The sequence below is a fragment of the Pogona vitticeps genome, chromosome 4 (assembly GCF_051106095.1).
Source record: "Pogona vitticeps strain Pit_001003342236 chromosome 4, PviZW2.1, whole genome shotgun sequence".
Lineage (NCBI taxonomy): Eukaryota > Metazoa > Chordata > Lepidosauria > Squamata > Agamidae > Pogona > Pogona vitticeps.
The window spans coordinates 124,760,602-124,785,333 of NC_135786.1; the positions used below are offsets into that span (position 1 = coordinate 124,760,602).

General features: G+C 39.4%; 1 protein-coding gene across 1 annotated transcript in view; it reads right to left on the reverse strand.

The window, feature by feature from the left end:
- The window catches only part of PBX1 (PBX homeobox 1), a 383,372-nt gene that overhangs the window by 28,234 nt on the left and 330,406 nt on the right, over window positions 1-24,732 (reverse strand). The gene's annotated exons all lie outside the window — the stretch shown is intronic.

Below are 24,732 nucleotides of genomic sequence, written 5' to 3' on the forward strand. Positions count from 1 at the left end.
ACGCCAAGCTGACCCAAAAGGAAAAATCTCTCCCTGCCCTTGTAGCCGAAACTGTAGGGCGAGGGCAAAGCCATAAAACACTCTGGCAGAAAACAGTCCTACCCTGGAGCTTCAGAAGGGCGACCGTTTACTTGCATGAAAATGCCCACTCATTAAACAGCCCAATTACATAACCAAAGCATTAGTTCTTACAGACTTGGCTTAAAGCTAAGTCTTTTCATTAAGACCCTTAGCTTAAAAGAAAAATGCAATATAGCTAATTTATAGCTCTTCAAAGTAAATAGCGTGGAAGAAACCCCTTTGCCAAGGCTTGGGATTTTCAGCTGTGAAAAGCACATGCATCGAGATGCTTGCTGCTTTCAACTTAAGCCAAAGTAAACACAATAAATCAAAGCCCGTGTTTCATGTCACCGCTGCGACCATGTAAGCAGCCCCTTATCTCCAAAGAGATTTATGGGGGTGCCGGAAACTGGGATGAGTACGAAATCCAGACAAACCTCTAACTGCTGAGCAGAGCCACTTAGTTCTCAGCCAGGTCCTGTCTAAATTTCTTCCTCAAAAGCCAATCTCCTTTATTAAGAAAGCAACACACACAGACAAATCCATGAGCTATACTCAGAATAATCTGGCTCTGAAACTTTGGTAGCAAACACACGTGGCCAATTAGACATTCAGCTAGTCTGTGCAAGAACTAATACATGCAGATTTAATCATTACTGCTTTATTGAAAAGAATTGCTTTAGAAAAGAATTCAGTTGATAGTAAAATAGTTTAGTAGATACATTTTCATATCAAGGCAAACGGAATACTCCACTCCCCCACTCCAGCTGGAAAAATAAAGAAATGGAATTATGCTAACTAACAAAAAGCATAAATAGTCCATCTCACGTGTCTTGGGTCTTCATAGGTTGATGCTAGATGAAAACCAGTTGACTTCCATCAGTCCATGGTAGGAAAAATAGTCCATTATGGGAAAAGCACGTGTCTGCCCTTTCTCAGACCAACTCCATCTTTTTCCAACTCCCTTACTAACTTCCTTCTTCTTCCCAGAATGCTTCATAAGGAACACCCCCTCCTGGATCTTGCTGTCCCGCCTAACTTTCTCATGGAGCTTCAGTTGTTATCATACTTTGTGGCAGAATTATTTTGACTACGAAAGTCTCTGCTCTCTACTCAGCTTAGCAACGAGATAACCAGAGAGCGAAGCTTCTCTGAAACAGCATGTAAAACTTTCCTACTACAGAACAGACTTTAAATCAAAATGGATGCTATTGGGACAATCTTAGGACTACATATCCCATTCTAATACACATAAAAACACAAATCATCACAAAAGATGTGTAATATTTTGCAATTTTAAAATTATACTTGTGGATATTGTTGTAAATAAAATAGGCATAGTAGATGCGGGGGGGGGGGGTTGGGGGGATTGGAACAAAGGGCTTTGAAAGTTTTAATTGACAATCTACCCCTCCCTTCCCCCCTTTGCTGAGACTACAGCAGTTGCTGTTAGTAGTCAATTCTCTAATTCTCCAAGTCCATTTGCAGTCTCCCCTCCGGGCTTTCATTGCCACCTGAACAGCTTTTCCCTAGACAGAGGCTTCCATGCCACTGTCTCCCTGCTTTTACTCCTCTTTAGGAAGGGACTTTGTGTGAAAGTATAGCAAAGATATAGTTCTTGGTTTTTTAGTTATTAGATTTTTGAGTTCTATCCCTGTATATAGTCCTCCGGGGCGAAGGTTCAGTTTAGTTAGTTACTCACTTTCCTCCCTTGAGATATCGATGTTACCTCCAAGGGCATAATCTCCTGTCCCGGGCATGCTACGCAGCTAATTCATCAAAACATAGGGCCGAGCTGAATCTTTAGAGAAAGAGATCATCGAGAGAGCGGGTTGCAGCCCATCCCCCTTGAGATCTCTTGATCCCCTGTGAGCCAGGGACATGTTCTCTTACACCTCCCTCCCCCCGATTCGTTCAGGTGAGTTTTGATCTGCTGTATACAACCAGTCTTCCAAGGAGCCCCGAGGAGACCTGCCGCTTCGCTGTTCACCCTGCCGCCCTAAGTTAGGAAGTTTTTCCTGATATTCAACTGAAATCTGGCTTTCTTTAACTTGAGCCGATTGTTGTGTGTCCTGCACTCTGGGAAGATCGAGAACACATCCTGTCCCTCCTCTGTATGACAACCTTTCAAATATTTGAAAAGTGCTATTTTTCTATTCTATTAATGCAGCCTAAAATAGCATTAGCCTTATTTGTAGCCACATCACACTGTTGGCTCATATTTAGCTTGTGATCTACAACAGGTCCAAGATCCTTCTCACTCAAATTTTTCCTTAGCCAGGTATCCCCCATCTTGTAACTGTGCAATTGGTTTCTTTTTCTGAGGTACAGGACTTTGCACTTATCCCTGTTGAATGTCACTCTGTTGTGTTCGGCCCAGTGCTCCATCCTATCAAGGTCATTTTGAATTTTGTTTCTGTCTTCTAGGGTATTACCTATTCCGCCCAATTTGGTATCATCTGCAAATATGACAAGCATTCCCTGCACTCCCTCATCCAAGTCATTAATAAAAATATTGAAGAGCACGAGACTCAGGACTGAGCCTTGGGGTACCAGACTAGTTACCTCCTTGCAGTTAGAGAAGGATCCATTAATCATCACCCTCTGAGTATGATTCTGTGGCCAATATATTCATCCATGTAAAAGTTGCATACAAAAAGAACATGCTACAGAGTTTCAGTTTCTTTGTTATCTTAGATTAGGCATCCTTCAATCTTGAGAGACTATGGTAACGTGCTCTGTAGGAATTGAGTGCTTGGAACAGCATCTAGTGTGGTTGAGAAGGCCAATTCAAGAGTGACAATCCCTTCCACACTGAAGACAAATACAATCTGTCCCTTGTCCAGCTCCCTGATTTTGCTGGTTTTGAGACTGCCTCTTTGCCTCAGCCTAGTTCTTAGTTATCTCACATACAGATAGTAGAAGAAAGGCCATGCTGCAGAAGAAGAGTACAGACAAGTAGCAAAGAATTGCAGTGATGGCGTCAGGAAGGCAGAAGCTGAGAATGAGCTGAGATGAGCAAGAGACCCTAAAAGCAGCAAAAAAAGTCTTCTTCAGATATGTCTGTAGCAAAAGACAGAGAAAATAAACATTGGCTCAGCTACTCAATGAGGACGGGAAAATGACAACAGATGACAAAGAAAATATGGAAGCACTCAATTCCTACTTCAGCTTGGTCTTTTCCTAAAATACAATTTATGACCCTCCAGGCAAATGTGAAGTACAAAGGGAGGGGTTAGGATTGCAGATTGAGATTGATAAACAAATAGTCAAGAATACCTGATTACTTTGAATGAGTTCAAATCACCAAAGTCGAATGAATTGCATCCAAAGATATTGAAGGAACTGGCTGAAAAGTTCTTGGAACCATTGTCTGTTATTTTCTTGAAATCATGGAGGATGGGTGAAGTGTCAGTTGACTGGAGGAGGGCTAATGTTGTCCCTATCTTCAAAAAGGGCAAAAGGGAAGAACCTGGATATAATAGACAAGGAATTTTGACATAAATCCCAGGGAAAATTCTGGAGCAGATTATAAAGCAGTCCCTCTGCCAGTACCTTAAAGCCTACATGGAGTTGTCAAAAACAAATCTTGCCAGACTAGAAACCAAACCCTATGAGGAAATAGTGAAATAACAGGCATGTTTAGCCTTGAGAAAAGAACACTGAGAGGAAATATGATAGCACTTTTCTAATATGAAAGGCTGTCATACAGAGAAGTGGCGGATCTGTTCTCAATCATCCCAGAGTGCAGGACACACAACAATGGGCTCAAGTTATAGGAAATTAGATTTAGGCTGAGTTCCAGGAAAAACTTCTTAATTGTTAGAGCAAGCAATACAACAATGAAACCAAGTACCTTGAGAAATGGTGAGCATCCCAAATCCAGGAGGCATTAAACAGAAAATTGGACAACGATCTGTCAGATATCCTTTGATTCATAGTCCTGTATTGAGCAGGGGGTTGGACTTGATGTTCTTACAGGGCTCTTCCAACTCAATTATTTGATGACCGTATAATTTTTGTTATCATTTATTAAAAATGTATTTAAGTAGATTTTTGGTGGCCCAGATATCTGAATAAAGACCACCTCATGGGCACTTAAATAATTCAAGATTTTGGCTTTTGGGGGGCCACCCTGCTATGTTCCATGAGACAATTTTAAACTTGCCAAGTGCTACAACTAAAATTTTCCATTTGTCCCAAGGACAGCTATTAGACACTGGAGAGAAAGGAGGAGGGCGTTTTGGTTTGAAGTTTATCAATTTAGCTTGATAATATGATTCAACTTCCCATTCCTATCAAGAAAAAAAAACAGATAATTTTTGTGGGTTAATTTTGCGTGTTGGCAGGGGAACATATTGTCCCACATCTTCAGGACACAGATACCTTCTTTTCAGCTATTCCTCACTAGTTACTAAGGTCTTCAAAGGCTCAGTAAAATTATATCCTTGATGGTAGAGCAGTTCATTTCAAACATAGTGTCAGTTTTACTTTGGCTGCCAGCTTTCACACTTCTCAGGTTATGTAACCTTGTCTAACTACTATCAATTTCACCCTGCAATGCCTGATGACGTTGACAAGGCACATTCTCAGCCTACCTGTTCTCGATCAGACCCAAACCACAGGTCAGCTGTGTGGCCGTCAGCCAAATGAGCACAAATTACCAAACCAGCAGTTTGTGCTTATCTCTATTCATAATTCATGTACCATAATTATATGTTATAAAGTGATTTAGTTATCACATTAGATTTATAGACCTTTAAAATGGAAGATACATAGCATCCTGTTTAGTGGGGAAATATCTTACTACTCCCAGGGATATTGTTGCTGCACCTTTTTTAAAATAATTTTTAACATACGGGGTGACAAAGGAAAAAGGGAGTTGGGATTTATGAGGAAGAGGGTAGACAATTGCATACTAATATCCAATCTATACCTATTGCCCTATTGCCATGTCAAATTTTGAGTCCTTCTATTTACTCTTTTCTGCCTTGTATATAAAGTTCTCATTTCCATATTCAGCTACTGCCTGTTGATTCAGTCCATTTGTTGAATAAGTCCCATCTTTCTGTTGCCTTTTGCAAGGGTTGATCTTTCATAACTTCTGATAGGATATCCATTTTGGCTATTTCCCGTATCTTTTCAATGAGGTCTTCTTGTTCCGGTACCGTCGAACTTTTCCAATTTCTAGCATACATAATTCTGGCTGCCATGATAATATATATAACTATGTGTTCCTTTGACTTATCTATATTATCGGGTATCATACTTAGTAAAAACAATTCTGGGATTAGTGGCACCTTACAGAGCAAAATTTGTTGTAACATGGCATGTACTCTTTTCCAGTATTTTTTCACTACTCCACATGACCACCACATATGATAATAACTTCCCGTTTGTGTTTCACATTTCCAACACTTATTTGATACATCAGTATACATCTTTGACAAATTTTCTGGGGTCATATGCCACCTATAAAACATCTTATATATATTCTCTTTAAGCTTGTAAGCTTTATGTTATTTTGCCATATGTTCAGCCATTGATCAATATCAATGTTATGCCCTATGTTTTGTGCCCACTTGATCATAGATTCTTTAACCGTTTCATCTTGCATTTTAATTTCCAGCATATAATTATACATTTTCTTAACAATTTGTTCTTTTGAACCCAATAAAAGTTTATCAAAAATCGTTTGCTCTGAGTAGAAACCCTCTATTTTATCTTTTGTATATCTAGATTCTAGCTGTATTCTAGGCCACCAGTCTAAATATACATTCTGCGACTCTAGTTCCTCTTTAGACCTTAATTCACCATCCTTTTTAAAATAAATCTTGATATCTTAAAAGGTTTGCTTTTGTCATAAGATTAGGTTGTGTAAAGGCCTCTATCGGTGACACCCATACAGGTATTTTGTAATAAACTTGTTGTATAACCTTTCTCCACATTCCCAGTAAAGCTTTTCTTATCATATGTGAGTTTAAATTCTTTTCTTCCTTGTCCTTTTTATACCATAAATATGCATGTCAGCCTAGTTGCAAATTGTGTCCTTCCAAGACAAGTAATGTATCATTTTCTAGAGTTATCCATTCTTTTATCCAATCTAAAATACAAGCTCTATAATACAGAACCCAGTCAGGAAGACCAAAGCCACCCCCCTGCTTAGCATCTTGCATTGCCTTAATTTTAATTCTTGGTTTTTTACCTTGCCATATGAATCTCATGATTATCTTATTAAATTCTTTAAAAAAAGACTGTTTTAGTATGATAGGGATTGACTGAAATAAAAATAAGATTTTTGGCGAAATAGTCATTTTAATCACCGCAATTCTTCCCAGCAGTGATAGTTGTAATTTGTCCCATTTCTCCAAATTGTTCTGTATCTCCTTCATTAATTTCATGTAGTTATCTTTAAATAATGTCTTTGGCTGCAGAGAATATAATCAATCTGATTTCGGTATTGCCCATCTGGTGATTTCCATGTATAGAGTTGCCACTTGTGTTGTTGAGAAAAGAGTGTTTGTGATGACCAGCCTGTAGAAGAAGGGCAGCCCTGGTGTCTTCTGGGGCAGTCTGGAGAGCAGGAAGAACCTTGGCACACAATTGCCTCTGGTAGGTCCCCATGGCTGCCTGGTAATTGGCGACCCTTAACAGGAACGTTGTGAAGGAGTACAGTTTTTGCCCTAAAACATCCAATTTTCTCCCCTCTCGATTAGTGGGGGTGACTTTAGCTCTGCCCGATGATTTTGATTGATTTGACTGCACTATGATTGAGTTACAGTGGGGTCTTGACTTGAGAACTTAATCCATATTGGAAGGCGGTTCTCAAGTCAAAAAGTCTGTAGGTCAAGTCTCCATTGACCTACAGTGCATTGAAAACCGATTAATCCCGTAACAGGCCATTTTTGTTCCATTTTGATTTTTTTCTGGTCTGTAAGTCAATTCTCAGGCTGCAAGTCAAACCTAAATTTTGCGGCCAGAGAAGTCTGTAACTGAAAAAGTCTGTAAGTCAAGCCGTCTGTAAGTCAAGGGTCCACTGTAGGTGCAGGGTGGTATCACTGCCATGTGTCTGATAGTGATTCTCAATCCTGCGAGTAACTTGCATGGATGCAGATGGTAGAGACCAAGATTCTTTAATGATCTCCATCAAAGAAGGGATGAAGGCAAGGCTCAGAGGAGGAGAGCACCCTTGGTTGATGTCATCAAACACTAGGTCCTGCTTAGGAGGAGGTGGCTGTTTGACATCTGAACGCAGGGACTTGGCTACCCTTGAAATCATCTGCGCATAAGAAGAAAAGTCTTCAGAGGGAAAGGATGAGCGTAAATCCACAGCATCAGAGTCAGGAGTTCGTATTTTGTTTTTTCCCTCAATATCATTTTTATTTAATTTGAACATATAAATCTATCAGCTACAAACAAATGTGCAATATAAGATAAAATAGAAAAAAAGAGAAAGAAATGAGAAAAAAAGGGAAAAAATCCCCCCTCCCCCTTTGAGGACAGAGATTCAGACCTCATTGAGTCCCAAATTTCTGAAGTTTCCAGAGAGCTTTGAAGGGGAAAAAAAAACATATCAATCATTTTGCCCTATCATTTGGTCTGTCCCTGGGCCCAACCATATATTAAGTTCCAACTTTGTTTTGCATAGTCCCTTGGTTGTTCTCATAGTCCTTCTGAGAGTGTATCTAGTTCTGTAATGTCCAACAGCTTCTTCAGGAACTCTTCCATTGTAGGTATGTCTTCGCTTTTCCATTTTTGGGCCCAGAGTAACCTAGCCGCTATACATCAAACAATATTTGATTTTCCTGTCAGTAATTTCTGGCATAATATTTAGTGGAGCTATCTCAGGTTTGAAATTTAATTTCTTTTGCGTGATCCATTTTATTATTTCCCGCAGCTGTAACCAATAACCCCTGGCTTTTCACATGTCCACCACATATGATAATAAGTTGCTACTTTTTTTTACATTTCCAACAAATATTGCTGCTACCCTTTGACATTTTTGCCAGTTTTGCAGGGGTGCAGTGCCATCTGTAAAACATTTTGAGGATATTTTCTCTTAGGTTTACCAGCTTAATCATTTTATAACAATCTTTCCACATCATTGTCCAGTGATCAATATCAATATTATAACCAAAATTACTTGCCCATTTTATCATCGTCTCCTTTACCCTCTCATCCTCCAGGTCATATTCCAAAAAGTATGTATACTTTTAAAAATTATTTTCTCATCAGTGTGGATCCACAATTTGTCCACCTGGACTTCACCCTCAAAAAAGCCCATGTTTTATCTTTTTTATATCTTGATTCTAGTTTATTCAATGACCACCAATCTGTCGCCACCCCTAGTTCCTCTAATTCTTGCTTATCTTTTATATTTTGTTCTCTGTTGAGTAATTCTTTATAAGTTAGTAACATTCCTTTCTAATTCAATACTTTCAACATAAAAGCTTCTCTAGGAGCTACCCATATTGGAATTTTCTTGTATGTTTGTGCTTGAAATTTATGCCACACTAGACCCAATGCTTTTCTTACAATATGTTCTGTAAAGTGTGATTGTTCCTTATATTTCCCATACCACACATATGCATGTCAACCCATACTTAAGTCATGCCCCTCTAGTTTCAGTAATCTTTGGTTTACAACAGTTATCCATTCTTTTATCCATGTCATAGCACATGCCTTATAATATAATAACAGTTCGGTAGTCCTGCACCCCTCCCTTTCTTTCAAATCCTGCAATAGCTTAAGTTTTATTCTTGGTTTCTTAGTCTTCCATACAAATTTTGTTGTCAGGCGATCCAATTCTTTGAAGTATTTGAAATTTAGTAATATTGGTAGATTTTGAAAGAGGAATAAAAGTTTAGGCAAGATCATCATTTTTATCGTTGCAATTCTTCCCATCAATGACAGTGGTAGCTTACTCCATTCTTCCAAGTTTTCTGAGTTTCCTTCTGTATTCTAAGATAGTTATCTTTCATTAAGTTGCTGGTTTTTTTTGATGATGATGACTCCTAAATATTTGATTTTTTGTACTACTTCAAAATTATTTTCCCTCACCAGATTTCCAACTTCTTCTTTCTTTATGTTTTTAATCATAACTTTTGTTTTTTTGGTAATTGATTTTGAAACCTGCCACTTGTCCATAATCTTCTATGATTCTCAATACTTCCTCTAGGTCTCCATGAGGATTTTCAAGTATTATCACCAGATCGTCTGCATAAGCTTGTACCTTGAATTCTTCACCTCTGATTTTTAGTCCTTTAACTCTCTCATTAGCTCTTATCTGCCTATTTAGGATTTCCAAAGTTAGCATAAATAAAAGAGGGGATAGCGGACAACCCTGTCTTGTGCCTTGTTCAATTGATATGCTCTCCATTAAATTCCCGTTGACCTTAATCCTGGCTTCCTGCTTAGAGTATATTGCTTTGATTATTTGAAATTTTTTTCCTTCCACTCCCATTTTCTTTAGTTGTAGCATCATAAATTCCCAGTTGACATTATCGAAGGCTTTCTCTGCATCTAAAAAGATTAGCATCATCTGCTTTTCTGGATGTAATTCATAATATTCTAAGATGTCTATTATTGTCCTTATGTTTGATGACAATTTCCTTTTAGGGAGGAAATCTGTTTGGTCTTTATGCATTATTTCTCCCAATATTTCCTTTAATCTTGATGCCCAGATGGTTGTAAAGATCTTATAATCAACATTTAGAAGAGAGATTGGTCTGTAGTTCTTGATTTTATTCTTTTTGGTCCGCTCTTTATGTATTAATGTGATATGTGCCTCTTTCCATGAGTTTGGTATCACCCCCTTAGACTCGATATCTTCGGTTAACTTCTTAAATTGAGGACTTAATATTTCTTCAAACACCTTATAATATTTAGCTGGTAGTCCATCTGGTCCAGGGGATTTCCCATTTTTCAGTTTTTTTCCAAGCCGCTTGAATCTCCTCCATTGTAATTGATTTGTTTAATTTCTCGAGTTGTTGGGAGTCAAGCCTCCATTTTGGAGTTTTGTTCAAGTACTCCATTTGCTTCTCCTGCTCTAATTCTCTTTTCTTATAGAGGCCAGCATAGAATTTTGCTATTTCTTTTTCAATCTCCTTTTGTGTGTAGATTTCCTTCTCTTGCTTATCCAGTATTTCCGTAATTCTTGTTTCTCCTCTTTTTTTATTCTATATGCTAACCACCTTCCTGGATTATTTGCATTTTTGAAGAAGTTCTGTCTTGCAAGTTTTATTTTTTTCTCCATCTCTTCTTTTTCTAACAGATTAATTTTATGCTTGTTGCGAGCACGCTGAAGCCTCTATTATCTCAGGCCTCCAGGAGGTGCTCACTCTTCTTCACAGGTTGCTGCCACCAATATCAATTCAGTACCAATTATTTACTGAGACATGTGTTGCTTTGAAACGTAAACTTGTTTATTTGATCAGTAATATATAAGTAAATCACAAGTTGCTAATCAATTTTTCTCACTCACTGAACTCACTGACACACAGAACCCTACTCTCACTGACTTTCTGGCTCACTCTCTCACAGACTCACCAATCTCTCCACATACTCCATACACACCTCTTTATATCCCAGCCCCTCCCCCTTTAGCATCACCTTCCATTCCCTCATTGGCTCCTTTTCCACTGCTCAGCTGTGACGGACAGGTGAGGGCAGGGCTAAACGCTACAATGCTGTAAGGTAGTTATCTTGTTCAATAAATTCTTGTTAGTTGGGGACTTCTTTAGTTCCATTTCCTCCTTTTTAAAGGACATTATTAAGGTATGGTATTGTTTATTCATCTCCTTCTTCCTTTGTATATTATATTCCATTGCCCAGCCATGAAAAAATGCTTTAGCAGCATTCCATATCACTATCATCTCTGTGTCCTGGGGTTTGTTTGTTTGGAAGAAGAAATTTAATTCCTTTCTAATTTTATTCAGGAATGGTTCTTCTTTCAATAGATAACTGTTCAACTTTCATGAGCCTCTTCTTGATGTTTGTCCTAAGCTCAGCCATATTGGATTGTGGTCTGCATATGTGTTTGGCAGCATATCAGTTTCATTCAGTTGATAAATGAATTCCATTGAGATCCAGCAGTTATCTATTCCTGACCAGGAGTTGTGTCTATTTTAATAAAATGTATGGTTGTTTCTTTTTTGATATCTGCTTCTCCATATGTCTATTAGACTTAATTCTTCTGCCATTTCACGAAATACTTTGGGTATCACATTCCTTGTTCTTTTCCTCCCATTTCCATTTCCCATAGATGTATCCTTTTCTTTATTCACTATTGCATTAAAATCACCCAGGATGCATATTTTCTGTTCTGCCTTTGGAATTAGTTGATTCTTCAGTTGAAGATAAAATTTATGCTGAGATTCTTTTGGTGCATATATATTCACCAATAGTATTTCTTCTCCCTCATAAGAAATTTTCACCATCAATAATCTCCCATCTTCTGAAGTGAAGACCAATTTTGGATTTAGATTTTTCTTAATATACATTGCTACTCCTTTCTTCTTTTGTTGATTTGAAGCTATGAAGTAATGGGCATTACTAGTCTGGGCATTACTAACAATTTTTTGTCCTTTTCTTTTATGTGCGTTTCTTGAATAAAAATGATGTCCACCTTCACTTAAAAAAGTTTATTGAATATTTTCTTTCTCTCATGGGGCGAATTGAGCCCTTTAACATTCTCTGAGAGAAACTTAATTTGTTCCGCCATCTGCGTGTTTCTTACTACCCATTTTATCTCTCTGTTCCTTGCTTCTGGTTCTCCTTGCTGGTGGAGACATCTTTGGTCTTTCTTCCTCCTCTGCTTGTTTTCCCTATTCTCCTTGTTCTTCTTCTGATTCTTCACTCATCTACTGTAATTCTTCAGTCAGCTTCAATTTTTGTTTCATTTCTATCAAGAAGTTTCTGGCTTTCATTTTACTATTCAAGTTGTATCTTCTGGTCTCTCAGGTCAAGCATACTCTTTCTGGTACCTGCCATGAAAAGGGAATTTTCCTGTCGATTAATATTTTAGTGAGAAAGTGGTATTCTTGCCTTTTTCCCCGCATGCTCCAAGGCACCTGTTTCAAAATGTTTATTTTTGTTCCTTTTATCATCAAATCTTTTTCTCTGTTAACTTTAAGAATCTTTTCTTTTACTGTTCTTCTCATAAATTTTATGTGGATTTCCTTTGGCAGTTTATTTTGCCTCGTGTAAGAATTTCCCTGGCGAAAAAGTCTTTTGATCGAATCCTCTATCTCCTGTTTAGTTATTCCGATTTGTTCCACCAGTTCTCCAGAAATTAATGTTATTAATTCCTGTGGGGTCTCTCTTGGCATCTCTTCCACATTCTGAACCCTCAAAAAATAAGAGGCTTTCTCCATCTCTAATGTAAGAAGGCATGACTGCATCACATTATTTTCTGTTTTGATGTCCTGTATGTCTTCTTCGGCTTTCTCTAACCTATAATTGACTTTCCCTACTGTCTGGTTAAATGAGACTATCTTTTGATCAACGCTTTCAATTGCCGCTTTTACATCCTGAATCTGATCTGAAAATTGTTTGATGATATTTGCTTGCATCTCCTGGATTGCATTTTTGAAAGGATCTTGACTCATTAATTTAGCTGCCCTTAAGGTGGCATAGCCTGGTGAGTCTTCTTTTTTTCTTGCAGCCATATTACTCCCTTTCAACTTCAGTTCCTTTAAAGAAATAAAAAAGGAAAAAATCCTCCTTTCTTGTTCCTGGCAAAGAACCCTTTCCACCCCCTCAAGATAATACCACACCACAGACAGAATTGTTCAAACATAAACCAAAAACATCAACCACAGTATAAAGCTTTGATGCAGTTTCCCAGCCAGTCACTAGAAGTCCATAGTTACTCAAAAAGAAGTGGTGAGGTGGTTACTTTGCCAAGTTTTAAGTCTGTCAACAGAATAGAACACAGAGTCCAGAAAATTTCAGCCTGCTACGTAAGAGAAAAGAAAACAAGAGGGAATGGAGAAAAGTTCTAGCCAACCACAAGAGGGCCTCAGCGTGGTCAAACAGTCTTAATTCTTGCTTTATAGTCTCTTTACTATACCAGGCATAACACAATACTTAGAAAGAAAGAAAAAAGCCTAGATCTTCATGTTAAAATGGGTGATGGAGATCATCAAAACCATTTTAACACCTTTATAATCCAAATGTGTCTTTCTGTTTCTTGAGTGGAAATCCCCACTGCTATTACTGCCTCCGGTAATGAAAATGGAGTCCTTCCTCCGTTTTGCTTATCAGCAAGCTTCTCCCTCCTCTTTCTCTTTTGACGATCTCCAGATGACACTCACATATTAACAAGCCATTAAACTGTCTCACGGTGATTCTTTATTGTCCACAGCTCAGCTGTTTAAAGCAATCATACTTTGTGGGAGTTGATGATCAGGGCTTAAAAACTTTAAAAATCTGTTTAAACCAGCCCCCCTTTATCCCCCCTCAGACGTTTGCAGACATTTCATTTCACTGCTGCAGCACCCAAAGTTTTCCTTCCCTTAAAATTAAAATCTCCTGTCCCTTGCTGTCTGGAGTTCTTTTGTTTTTTAAAGAGATCTTTGATTTTAAGCTGCTTGTTTACCCCCCTTTTCTAAATGTGGTAAAGCAGCCTCTGTGAAGATGTAATATAAAGATAAGTGTGGTTCTTCATGCTTAACTAAGCTTCCAGTCACAGGTCTCGCTCTCTTATCAGCTATAAATCTTGGGCAGTTTGCTTCCAATTTCAATAACTTACTTTCCAGAGTCCTTCAAAGGTCTGATCCCAGTGTCATCCTGGCAGAGTCTCACAGCTGCAATGACATCAAAAAATGGTGTCCGAAGAATCCTCTGCCTTGGGAAGAGAGTTCTCTAGAGGAGAAGTTGCTCTCTGCTCCCCCAGGATCTCTCAGCTCTCCTACAGCTCGGGGTGGCCTTCTCCTGGGTCTTCCCCACCCCTAAATACTTAGGGGTGTCTGGATTCTCAGCATACAGCAAGTATTTCTGGAGAGCCGCAGATTCCCTGCTGCTTTGCTGTTTCTAGCTCTGCCCCCCTCCAGGAGTTTGTATACTGGAAGGAGATCCTACCGAAGCCCCTGAGAGAAACTCCTGCTCTTGATCGGAATCAGAGGATGCGAATGACTCCTCACGGATAGATGGAGAAGGTGAAGGAGGCACTTGTTGTTTCTTGCAAGCTTGTCTGTCAAATGTTCAGAGCTGTGTTGAGAAGATGGTTGAGCCAAATGAGGTTGGGTATTTGGGTGACATTTTTCACGTCGAGATGGTACCTGTTGTGATGTCCTTTTCCATGCACCATGATGCTTAGAAGTTTTAGGCATGGAAGGTTCAACCTCATAAAATGTTCGATGTCGACGCCTTGTAGGAGACATAGAGAATGAGGAAGATGAAGAGGCATACACATATCTCACCCTCTTCCGTTTCTTATAACCTTCAATCTCATCATAGGGATCAACAACATATTCATAATCTTGATGTCGGTGTTGGCCTCATTTATGCTCAACCTCCACATAGATGGGGTCATTGAATTCGGATCGATTTCAATGTCAAGAAGACTGAGGTAGTACAAAAACCTCTCGACGTGAAGAATGCCAAGCCGGAGAAACATGATTGCGCTTTGAAATGTTTCCGTGGAGGAGAGTGTCCAACAGATGCCTCCAAATTGGAAAGATGTATGACTGCTGCCCACCCGGATGGAACAGGGCTGGAATGGGCAGAAGCCAGGCTAGATGAGCTGTCAGCCACTAAGTGGCTTGGGCTCTGAGAATGGCTTGGGATAGAGACCAAAGCCTGAGCCTGCTGTGGTGGAGAGGAAGCAACCGCTTCTGACAAGAACTCCATGTTTGGGCGATCCCGCAAAGAATCCTCCAAAATGGGGGACTGGAGAGAAGTCAAGACCAGTGGAATTTCTTGGGGTTGGTCGGGCTTAGAAGGATGATAATCCTTCTTTTGCTTAGCAATGGTCTTCTTCTTTTGGCCTTCCACAGAAGACTGTTTTAGGATTGAAGCAGATGTTGAAATGGAGGACTTTTTCGATACCGATCCTTACAGTTTCTTGGTGGACTTTTCTGATGCTTTTCCCATTGGAGAAACCGGCACGGATGTGCCTGACGCTTCAGTGTAGCATCAGTGTTGATTCCATAATGGTAGGATAACAAGAGAAAAGAGACTTGTCCCACAAATAAAATTTCAATCTTTGTTTGCAGGCTTTAAGGGCAGGTTTAGTAAACTTCCTGCACTCCTTACAGGTTTGAGGTTGATGACCTTCTCCCAAACAAAACAAACAGAGACCGTGGCAGTCAGCGAATGGAAGTTTCCCGGTACACAAACTGCACCTTCTAAAAGGGTCCTTTGAGGGCATAAGTAGATGAGCCACAAGCAGGTAGACAAAGGGGCGAAAGAAAAGAACTCACGGAAGTTTAGGTAGCGATCAATCAAAGCCAAAAGCAGAGCAAGGAGGATAAGCAGTCCAAGTCAAATAGACAGTCCCGATAAATCAAATCTGAATCGTAATCCCATGCAAAAAAAATGACAAAACTCTAGGTCAGAAAAACAAGGAAATGGTGTATGAAACCAGTCAGAAGGAAGTGGGAAATGACAACAATCAGTCAAAATCCGAAGGGGCAACATGCAAATTGATAGGCAGGGAACAGTAATAACAACAGTCTGAGTCAGGAACCAGATAATAGCAAAATGAAGCAAAAAAGTAACTCTAAATCCAAGAAGTTCTGAAAGCTAAGGCGGTAAAGTGGAACTGAGGCAACAGGCGGGCAGAGCATGCGTTATAAGGGGCAACGTTCAACTTTCTTGTTACTCTTAAAGCTCTAGAATATTCCGAGAAGTCTAGCGCAAGTGCAGACTGAAACAATTTGTGTGGATTCACAGAGGCCACGAAGAAGAATGTGGAATTTCTTCTCCATCTAATATTTTGTTGAATTATATTTTCATATTTGAAAGCAATATATTCCTTAAAATTTTATAATACCCAACACATAGTACACCTATCTTTGGAGGTTTACCCACTTTCAATCTATTTATTACCTCTAAAGTCTCATCTGTTATTTGTAACTCCATCTCATCTTTTTCCTCATCTTGCATTTTGCTGCATATATATTTTTAAATATAGGTATTAATCACATCTAATTATATATTATTCCCAGTATGTAAGTTTTCAAAAAAGTCTTTGAAAAATCATTGATTTTCCTTTTACCCTTCTTATTCATTATTGCACCAATTATATTTTTTTGCTTTTTTAGTTTGAGTGACCCAAGTCAACATTGTTGAACTATTACTATATTAAAAATATTATTTTAAAAAATACATTATTTTTTCCTCTACTTTTTCTGTCTCCAAATTTTGCAACTCTTTCCTTTTACCCATAATTTTCATTAAAATTTTTATATCTCTATCCTCTATAATCTTTCCCCAATATCCTTAATTTCTTGCTCTAATTTCAACAAATATTGTTGTTTTGGTTTTTTAATATTATATGAATGTCTTAATCCTCTCAATACACATTTTATAGTGTCCAAAATGATATTTGTATTACCACCTCCATTTTCATTAATCTGCCATATGTCCTTTAATTCCTTTTCCGCTTTTTCTATAACCATTTTATTTTAAAGTATATTCAAATCCATCCTCCATCTATGTGTCTCTTCATCATCGTCATTTAGTCGTTTATTCATGTCCGACTCTTTGTGACCCCATGGACCAGAGCACGCCAGGCCCTCCTGTCTTCCACTGCCTCCCGGAGTTGGGTCAAATTCATGTTCGTTGCTTCGATGACACTGTCCAGCCATCTCATCCTCTGTCGTCCCCTTCTCCTCTAGCCTTCACACTTTCCTAACATCAAGCTCTTTTCCATGGAGTCTTTTCATGAGATGGCCGAAGTATTGGAGCCTCAGCTTCAGGATCTGTCCTTCCAGTGAGCACTGAGGGTTGATTTCCTTTAGAATGGATAGGTTTGTTCTCCTTGCAGTCCAGGGGACTCTCAAAATCCTCCTCTAGCATTAATTCTTCGGTGGTCAGCTTTCTTTATGGTCCAGCTCTAACTTCCGTACATCACTACAGGGAAAACCATAGCTTTGATTATGCGAACTTTTGTTGACAAGATGATATCTCTGCTTTTAAAGATGCTGTCAAGGTTTGTCACCGCTTTCCTCCCAAGAAGCAGGTGTCTTTCAATTTCATGGCTGCTATCTCCATCTGCAGTGATCATGGAGCCCAAGAAAGTAAAATCTGTCACTGCCTCTTCGCCTTCTATTTGCCAGGAGGTGATGGGACCAGTGGCCATGCTCTTAGTTTTTTTATGTTGACCTTCAGACAGTTTTTGCGCTCTTCTCTTTCACCCTCATTACAAGGTTCCTTAATTCCTCCTCACTTTCTGCCATCAGAGTGGTATAATCTGCATATCGGAGGTTGTTGATATTTCTTCTGGCAATCTTAATTCCGTTTTGGGATTCCTCCAGTCCTGCCTTTCACTTGATGTATTCTGCATATAAGTTGAATAAGCAGGGGGATGTCACACTCAATACCAATTTCCATAGTTACCATACTATGATCCAGAATTCTGATAATCTTTAAATCTGATTTAACTATTTTGTTTTTTTTAAAATATATATATAATTTTTCCAAAACAAATACAAAATACTTACAATCTAAAGCACAGTGCACCCCCCTGCCCACAGGACCTTTTGAAGCGATTCTTTTATTACAAACCTCCTTTCCTAAATTGTATTGATTGTTGCTTAGAGGCTTTCCTCTTTCCTTTCATTAATACAAATTCAATAAATCTGCCCCAAATAGCATAAAAATGTTTACTTATTTTCCGTCTTTTCATCTTACGATCAGTAGTCAATTTGTCATTTAACGCAATGTCTGATATTTTGTTATATCAATCTTATAATTTAATATCTGCCATGTACCCGCAGTGACTACTGTATGTTTTCACACACACAGGTTCACCTTTGGATACAACTTGTTCTTTTACCCTTTTTTCGCTGCCACCAGAGGATGTTATCCTCACTATATCAATTATAAATCTCAAACTCTTGCTGCCAAATATAACAAGGTTTATTTATGTAGTATTAAGTAAATCACAGAAGGAAAATTATGGATGTTCTATTATCACTCATTCAATAAACGTGGATTAGATTACATGTATGCAAGCTTGTATTCATCTACTTTAATCAAGGTCTCAATATATTTTCTATGTACTTCTAATTCTTTTTAACTCTTTAATATTCTCTGTCCTATCTTGTCTAAACACTTCACAGTCCTCTCCCTAGCTGACTTTCAGTTACACACAGTTCTGTTGACTCTGCCCCTCCTGTCCTGTCATAGGCTCCTGCACTAGAGCTCTAAAATGACTGACAGGAGTGATGTGTGGGCTGTCTGCCACATACCTCCCCTTTGGAAAGTTTGTATCATGGGGTAACACCTACAGTAGGTTACCCTCATGAACAACACATGAGATAATTTATCCTTATCAACATTTTTATTACTTAGAATACAAACCTTATTTACCATTAATTCCTATATAACTTACATTTTTAATTATTTATCAAATTAATACACACTTAGAACTTTTAATTAGAGCAGTTTTTATAACATTAAAGTTACATATTACATTAGTCCCTTTAATGAGTCTTCTGGTCTTCTTGACAAGGCATCGGCCACCACATTTAGAGTCACCTTAACACTCTGGATCTCAAAGTCACAGTCTTGTAGGAGTATGGCCCACCTCATCAACTTCTTATAGTTAGTTCTGATAGTCTGCAACCACAGCTGTGGGGAATGGTCTGTGCATGGAACAAAATGTCTTCCCCATATGTATAGTCTGAGCTTCCGCAAAGACCATACAATCGTCAAACACTCATGATCTATGGTGGAAAGGTGTTTCTGGCCCACCTGCAGCTTCTTGCTCAGGAACGTCACTGGATAAAGGTCCTCGTTGTCATCCTCCTGGCTCAGCACGGCTCACAGTCCAATGTGGGATGCCTCTGTGAAGACGGTGCACCCTCGATGGAAATCTGGTTCTCTCAGGGCAGGACCGGTAATCAGCGCAGACTCCAATCTCTCAAAGGTCCCCTCACAGTCACTCGACCATTGGATCCCACCAGCTTTTCTTTTATGGGTTAGGTCCGATAAAGGGGCCTCTATTTTGCTGAAGTTCTGGATAGAGCGCCACTCATAGCTAACTAACCCTAAGAATGATCTGATTTTTTTCTTTGCTATTGTTCTAGGCCAATATCTGATTTTTTAAATCTTTGATGTAAAGGGGTTTGATTATGCTTCCCCCAACAATATGGCATATGTCCTTTAACTTGGAGTTACCCAGGTGGCATTTACTAGCCTTCACTGTTAATCCTGCCTCATGTATTCTTAGTGGCACTAATTCATTATGGTATAGGGGATCGGTCCACATATGACTATAGATCTTTATTTCATTTATGTATGCTACTGTGAATTGAAGAACTAAATGAAGAACTAAAATTGCTCAAGTTTACATGAACCACTCTTTGATGTTCCTCTCCTTCCTGAATTATGTAATTTAATTCATTCATCTTGGATTTTATTCTAACAGGATAAGCCTAGTGTAGCGAACAGCCCTGCCCTCACCTGTCCATCACAGCTGAACAGTGGAGTAGGAGCCAATGAGAGGATGGAAGGTGGAGCCAAGGGGGGAGGGGGCCGGATATAAAGGCTGGTGTATGGAATATGAGGGAGATTCCGGTAATAAGAAACAGTGTGAAACTTAAAAAGTGAACTGGTAGTGAGTTAGAGATCTGTAAGAATGCTGAATGGAAGAGAGAGTCAATAGAGTTTTAATGTTAAAATAGAATTGATTCAAATACAAGTGATTAGCAACCTGTGATTTACCTATTGAATATTAATCCTATATTAACTTCCCTGATCTAATAAATGACTTAAGTTTTAAAAGCACACGTCTCCATGATTAAATGGTATTAAAGAAGTAATACCTGGTGGCAGTGAAGAAAGAAGAAGAGCGAGAACCTCGTGAAGGCCTGGGGGAATAGGGGCTTCAGAGGGAATCTCCACAAAGTGGTGACCAACAGTGGGATACGATTTAATCCAGTAACGCCTAGAAACAGAAAGGTTCCCAGAGCAGAAAAATATATTTTAGTCAGGGGATTTGAAGTGAAGGAGTGGGTAACTTCCTAGAGCTTTTCAGGAGGAAAAGCTTAGGAAGGCTCCTAAACTCAGATCGGGGGGGCTAAGATAGGGATAGGCTCTGAGGAAACCATTTCTGGAGTAAGTTTACCTCAAGCAGAGGTAAACTAGCTCAGGCTAGTTTGTCCTGAGCTCAAAGGATAGAGTTCTGAGGGGACTGAATGGAGGCCAAGTTCAAGAGAAACTTAGGTGACTCAAATCAGCAAAAACTGGGAAGAGTTAAAGCTGATATTTCTGTTGATTTGGTGCCTAGATTCAGGGAGAGACACTTTGTCTCAGGAAAAAGGCCTGGCTGGGAGCCAGAGGTCTAAACACAGTATCTTCATAGGGGAATAATAGCAGGGAAAGCAACTATATTACACAGAGACTCTAACTCACAAAAAAGAGAGAGGAAAAAAGTGTACCTTTTAAATTTGAGGCTTGTAAATTGGAGCAGAAGCCTAAATAAATAAACATGCCTTCCACGTGGGGGGAAAAGGCGGCAGAGGTAATACATGGGAGATAGATTCAATCTCACCAGAGTTGCAGGGGCATAAACGCTTAGTGTAAGGGATGTTGTTATACTTCCCTTCCTGGACTGCTGACGGAAGTGCATTGAAGCGGGCCAAAGTAAGAGCTTTGCATTGTTTAGGTGTTAGGGGTAAGTAGAGATATTTTGCCGGTTTCAGTGGGAGCAATGCGCTGTCAACTGTAAACCTATTTCTGATAATACCAAGATCCTGCTGCCTTTCTGTCTCAATAATACGCTGCCTAAGATTACTCTTGGCCTTAACGTATTCCATTTGTTGGATACTTTCTACTGAATAGCCGTATCTGTTGATTTTATGGTATATTGCTCTCTTCCAAGGTGACTGATGGTTATCCTGTAATACCAGTGAAGTCAGTCCAATTGGTTGAAAGGTTAGTTTTAGCCAAAAGTTAAAAATAGCCAGCCAAGCTCTGGCTTCAACCTTCAGGTAGCCCACTTCAAGCCTGAGGGCTGCATTAGATACCCCTCTTGGAACTTGTAATATAGCCCTCACAAATTTGACTGAACTGCTTCTAACTGGATAAACGAAGAATAGGGACTGAGGAAAAGGCTTTACAGCTCAAAGCTGAGGCAGAAAAATTTAATGATTCTGAAAAAAGATAAAGCCCAAAATTGTTCAGGAACCAGGAGAAGTCGCAGATATTATTTCACACATTCGAAACCCAAATTTTTCTGAGGTAAAAGTAGGGGAGGACATCAAAAAGGAGCTCAAGGTTTACTTCAAGAACCAGCAGGCAAGTGGTGGCCATTTTGTAGGCAAGCCCACAGAACAGAGCCAGCCAAAATACAAGTACTGGGAAGGGAAGGGAGATAAGACCCTTAGCCCCAAACAGAGGAATTCCCGATCGTGTTTTGGTTGTGGAGAGAAAGGCCATTTCGTTTCACAATGTGCTAAGGCCAGAGAAGGTGGTCAAAAGTGCCATTCAGACATAATCCCTCCAGAGAAAATATTGAACGGTGAAAGCCTGACAGTTAAAGGGATAGATACAGAACTAATTACTATGCCAGTGGCTGAGGTGCCTATAAGATATCAAGGATGGAAAGGATTGTGGAGAATAGGCGTAGCTGAGCGATTTCCTGCACCTTGTTTAATTGGGATCGATCTCACTGAGCATGTCAAATGTGTTTTAGTGAAGACTCACATTCAGCAGAAAGAAACAGGAAAAGCAGAGGATAAGGGTGACCTGGGGTGGCCTTCTCCTGGCTCCCCCCTGCCCTCAATTTGATTGAGGGGGTCTGGATTCACAGTATACAACAGGTCTTTTGGGAGTCCCAGTTCCCTGTTGCTTTCGCTGCTCCTGGCTCTGCCCCCCTTCTTTTTGTTTTTAATGTCTAACTGCTATATTGGAATGAAGATTCAAAGTTTTTGCCAAATTCAGTTTAAGTCAAAGATGTGTAATATTTTGCAATTTTAAAATTATACTTGTGGATATTGTTGTAAATAAAATAGGCATAGTAATTATAAAAGTTGATTTTAAATTGAGTTATTAATTTAATACAAGCTGCAATAATCTAATGAAGAAGTTGAAAACAAAAAGGGGAAGCATTTTTGAGTAATATGGTTGTAATACTGTACCATTTTGTCTTATTTTTTGCTTTTTGTGTAATTGTTGTATGCAATGATACAATATTAAAAAAAGTTTAAAGTATCCAAATTCCACCTACTCATTTTCCTTTCTGTATTCCCCACTCCTTTTGAGAATGTTTTTTAAAAAAGGACTGTATCCAGAACTGGAGACAGTACTCAAGGTGGCACCTAACCATTGCCAAATAGAAGATTAGTACTTCACAAGATTTTGAGACTGTACTTGTTAATGCAGCCTAAAAGCCTTGTCTTTTTTTCAGCCACATTACACTGTTGGCTCTTATTCAGCTTTTGATCTACTACTCCAAGATCCTTCTCATTCATAGTATTACTGAGAAAAGTGTCCCTCATCTTGTAACGTACATTTAGGTCCTCCTCGGTGTAGAACTTTGCATTGATTCCTATTAAATTTCATCCTGTTGTTTCCAGCCCAGTGCTCAAGCCTATAAAGATATTTTTGAATTTTGTTCCTCTTTCAAGTTATTAAATATTTCATCTAATTTTGTATGATTCACAAATTTGGTAAACATTCCCTGTACTCCTTCATCCAAGCCATTAATAAAAATGTTGAAGAGCACTGGACCCAGGACTGAGCCTTGTGGTACCTCTTCCCGGTTTGAGAAGGAGCCATTGATAAGCACCCTCTGTGTATGATTCTGTGCATCCACATGACAGTTGTGCTATCCAGTTGGCATTCCCACCATTTACCAGGGAGGTTACCTAATAAAATAAGATAAATCTGGGAGCATTTGTTAAACAAAAGGGGGAAGAAACACTTCATTGACAATAACTACAATAACATTTTGTTTAGGAAGACAACCAAATGGAGAGGAACAATTATAATCAGGTAAATAAACTCTATATAAAAAAGTCACTGATAGGAGGAGAAAACGAAATATCCCCCAGAAGCTCCCAGAAGTGGCAGAAAAGAGGGAACTGAAGGGAGGATGGTTGGGAGGGAGCACGTCTACTGGAGTTTTTGGTGTTGCTGAACTCCAGAAGTTTCCAAAGAGTTTTGTACAAGTGCAAAGAGTAAGGTAAAGGTAAAGGTTCCCCTTGACATTTAGTCCAGTCATTTCCAACTCTAGGGCATGGTGCTCATCTCCGTCTCCAAGCCATAGAGCCAGCGTTTGTCCATAGACAGTTTCTGTGGTCACGTGGCCAGCGTGACTAGACATGGAACGCCATTACCTTCCCACCGTGGTGGTACCTATTTATCTTCTTGCATTTTTACATGCTTTCGAGCTGCTAGGCAGGAGCTGGGACAAGTGACAGGAGCTCACTCCGTCGTGTGGATTTGATCTTACGACAGCTGTTCTTCTGACCTTGCAGCACAGGGGCTTCTGTGGTTTAACCCACAGTGCCACCATGTCCCATAAAAAAGAGTAACCAATGTGTAATTCACACAGACCATAATAAAGAACCAAGGTGAAGTACAGATATTTGCACAAACAGGGATCACCACAATGGAAGCCAAACCTCTCTTGGCACACCAATCATTAAGCCCCTGGAAGAGTCAAATCAACTATGATACATTCTCCTGTTCAAGGGGATGACAGAAGACAAGATAGTTGGACAGTCTCATCAAAGCTATCAACGTGAATTTGACCCAACTCTGGGAGGCAGTGGAAGACTGGAGGGCCTGCCGTGCTCTGGTCCATGGGGTCATGAAGAGTCAGACATGACTTAATGACTAAACAATAACAATAACCACCACCACCACCCAACTGAAGAGACCTTTCACATCTTTGCATAGAAAGGGGAGGGTAATGTATCATTACTCTAGCACGCTAGTGAATGTTCTTTTGATTTCTGCACTACACTTCATTATATCAAGTTTACAATTGTTTGCGAGAGAAAATGTGAAATGGATATCTGACTCTCTTGTATGAGCTTTGAGTGGGTAGGTCACACTAACATCAAGAACCATCCCTATTTTAGCTTGCTGTAGGTATCTGTTCCAGCCTGGGTGAGTGGCTAACATGGAGCATTTTATTCGGTATATGCAGTGAGTGGATGCCCTTCGTCAAGCAATTCCCCAATTTTCTTCCAAACTTAGGACGTGCCTTTCTCATAGGTTAGGAGAGAAAGCCAAGCCTTTTGTGTGGGCTCAATAATAGGGAACCCTGAAAACACTTGCTCCCTTGTCTTGGGATGCTCCATGTAACAACTATACTATACTATGCAACAGAGGTGCCTTGACGGAAAGAGGCAAAACACTTCTCAATCCATGTTGTTGTCAGCGGGTTAAGAATCATGGTCCTTGCAATGGCTTGCTTTCCAGGGGGCCTAGGGACAAGCACTGGCTTGGCAACAGTGCTCTACCAATGAAGATGGTTCCCATGCCTGG